Source organism: Panicum virgatum, chromosome 9K (assembly GCF_016808335.1).
Source record: "Panicum virgatum strain AP13 chromosome 9K, P.virgatum_v5, whole genome shotgun sequence".
Lineage (NCBI taxonomy): Eukaryota > Viridiplantae > Streptophyta > Magnoliopsida > Poales > Poaceae > Panicum > Panicum virgatum.
Genome location: NC_053144.1, coordinates 39894502 through 39898113, shown reverse-complemented (window position 1 = coordinate 39898113; position 3612 = coordinate 39894502).

Below are 3612 nucleotides of genomic sequence, written 5' to 3'. Positions count from 1 at the left end.
CCACTCATTTATTCTATTATTTGAATCACTTGCTGTTCAAATTTAAGTTGATTCAAAAACTTGCTTCAAATGCAATTAATTAGTTAAATATAGCAAATAAATATAAAAATATACCAAATTTTAACATAGAGTATTACATGCTGTTTGTGAAGAGTAGAAAAAGTTTCGAGGTGAGAAAAAAATTATTATTTTGCCGCGTGCAAAAAAAGCACATGACTATTTTATTATTTTGTTGTGTGCCAAAATAAAGAATACAACGAAGCATGGATTTGCCATGTGTTCAATATTTTCCGTGTATTTTTCGAGTGACACACGGCAAAAGAATTATTTGCCGTGTGCCTGAGAAGTTGGCCACGGCAAATTTTAGAGCACACGACAAACGACACACCGTTTCCTGCAGTGATCGGAGACCCCCTGCCGATCAGCGGCTGCGCGGGTACGCACCCCACTGGCCAGGAGCAACCCCGTCACGCAATCTGCCGTGCGCCCAGACTCATCATCCAGCCTCTGCGAGCCAAACGATCAGATGCACCTGTGAGGCGTTTCCTTAATAACCGAGAAGATGGATCACATAAAAAATATATAAAGGTTTGACTTGTACAGTTGATCACAAGTTACATGTGCAGTTATAAGAGACTTGCTTGCAGTTTGTGACAAACCTAGATCACCTAGGAAGTCCATGCTGATCCTGCCGCTTGGTGATGGTCCGGATGTAGTTAGTGTTGCCCACTTGGTGCTACCGCAGGGAGGAGCTCCTGTGTGACACTCGCACCTACCGCTGGGATCACACTCCGGCAAGAGAGACACCACTGCGGCGATCAGATTTTTTCATGCTGCTGAGAGGGAGCGAGTGGCGAGAATTGGCCGTGCTGATGGATGGTGGTGTTATTGGATAAAGTTAGTCACCACTCTCACCAAAGTGACTTTGATTTCTAATTGGCAGTTCCATCTGTGCTAGTCGATCAGGAGGCTGATTTGGCCGGTCACCTTGATAGACTTTCATATTTGCGCTGTTCGTATCTTGATTATATACTAGAAAATTTGCTCGTGCATTGCAACGGTGGTTGAGAAAAATAAATTCTTGAATACCCTCGACAATAAAAAGCACCATGATTATATATTTTGTACGTTCAACTTACTGAAGATGACATAGCTTGTCCAAATTTTGTAATATAAGAAGTTGATATGAATCTTAAGATCGGACCCATTTGTTGATAAAATGATTAAAAGTTCCCACCAGGCATGTTTTCAACGAACTAATTAGTAAAAGGAAAATAGAGGAATATGACACTACTACAAAAAACGATTTGTACGAACACCCCAACTTTTTTTTAGAGGCGGACCAAAATGTCATCCGTTGGTACAAATAGAGCGAGATTACTGTAGCATCCAACCCGCCCCTAGAAAAGCATTTTTAGGGGCGGGTCACCCCCTCACCCGCCCCTAAAAATGAGCGCCGTTTTCAGGGGCGGTTCATGGCGTCACCCGCCCCTAAAAAGAGCATTTTTATGAGTGGGTGACGCCATGAAACGCCCCTAAAAATAGTGACATTTGTAGGGGCGGGTCATGGCCTCACCCGTCCCTACAAATGCATTTTTAGGGGCGGGTGATGGCATGGCCCGCCCCTATAAATGGTTTCATACAAACAAATTCATGACTTTTTCATATGATTTCGGATGAAGTCAAATTTTATATCAAAAATATAGAGAATGACAAGATCTAAAACTTTGTAGTTGATAACTTTTTCATTTGAGGTCATCTAATGGTCCAAAAACTTAGTATAAGTTATCTAATAGCTATAACTATATAGTATCTCATATAACTCAAGTAATACTCTAAGGTTTAGAGAATCTTAACATTTATATACACTAAAATATACTTGGCATATTTTTTTGTTTATATAATTTACAATAACCATAGTGTAGAAGTTTCATATTTTTTTAATTTGTTTTGCTATATGTAAAAATTAAATGAATTTATAGATAAAATAGAAAAATATTTTTAGGGGCGGGTGATGACGTCATCCGCCCCTAGAAATGCATTTTTAGGGGAGGGTGATGGCGTCACACGCCCCTACAAATCAATTTCTGGGTTAATATAAAATTATAACATACCCCATAGAGTCACAAGTGGCTGTGTAATGTAGTGGTAAGTAAGGAACGCGCGAGGCTAGAGTTAAGCAATTCGAATCCCAGGTGATGCAAGTGTGTATATTTCATCAAAAAACATAGCTTGACACTATAGGGCTAGTGGTGGTGGCTGGTTGGCTAGAATAATTTTTTTCTTTTTTATTTTACTGTTTTTGATTTTTTTGGACTTTTTGATTTTCTGGACATGGATTTGTAGGGGCGGACCATGTCATGACCCGCCCCTAGAAATAGATTTTTAGGGACGGGCCATGCCATGACCCGCCCCTGAAAATCATTTTTAGAGGCGGGTGCATTACCCGCCCCTGAAAATGGTATTTTTAGCTGCGAGAACTAGGGGCGGGTACCGCATCCGCCCCTAAAAATACGTTTTTACCCACCCCTAAAAATCATTTTTGTAGTAGTGTGGGAAAGTAAATAACAAATGAAATTCATATTGAGGGTGGGTTCGAACGTTTGAAACTTTGAATACGGTAGAAAATATTTCTGTTAAGTACAATATAATATTTCTTGTTAAGTACAATATAATATTTATGTTTTAGAACAAGGGCCCACTTGTTATTTGACCCCATCTCCTCCATTCACATTCATCTATCCTTTCCCTTTCTTGTCCAGATGTTTGTCATTCTATCCTCTCATTAAAGGGAAATAGGCATGCTTGGTTGAGAGAAAGTTCTCTATTTGAAATTGGTAAAGTTGAGGCTTCCTTATTTGACACTTAATTTTTTTAAACTTCCCTATTTGACACTGAGTTGAATCTTTATTAGAGATATAACGAAAAGAGATGAACCCATTTTGCACAAAAATACATATGCAATGTTTGAAATCTTAAAATTAAAATTTACCAAATTAGGCTACTTTCGAAGATTATAAAAAATTTTAGGGCAGAAAAACACTTTTCAACACTTATGCAAAATTCCTAATATTCAAAGGTACGTGCTTTGTTTTTTTCCCCTTCTTCGAGAAAAAAGGGTACATGCTTTCTGGCTGGATGATCCAATTAAATTTTATTTATATGGGATAGCAAAAAAAGGTATGTGTACGGCAAGAGGTATTGGGTGTCTTCCCAGGTTTGAAGTATTTTTTTCCCTCAAAAAAAAGGTTTGAAGTATTTTTTAGAATCTTTTATGTATCTTACTACCATTAGTATCACCAACTGTTATTAAAAGATATCTCTAGCACCGGGTGAGCGACCCAATACTAAAGATGTTGCTACCAATTGGGGATCTGGTATACTGGTGGGAGTTTGGATATAACATTTGCATCAAAGGGTGATGGACAGACAACATGGACCAGAAATGTAAAAATAAGGACTCGATTGGCCAACCAGAAGTTGAAGGACGAAATTGAGTCCCAGACAAGAGGTAAGGAACCGAATTTGATACCGGTCACAAAAATGTAGCAAATTGCTTCTATGTATTCTGGTTCTATCTGTATATCAACTATGCACCTGCATATCAGTAAT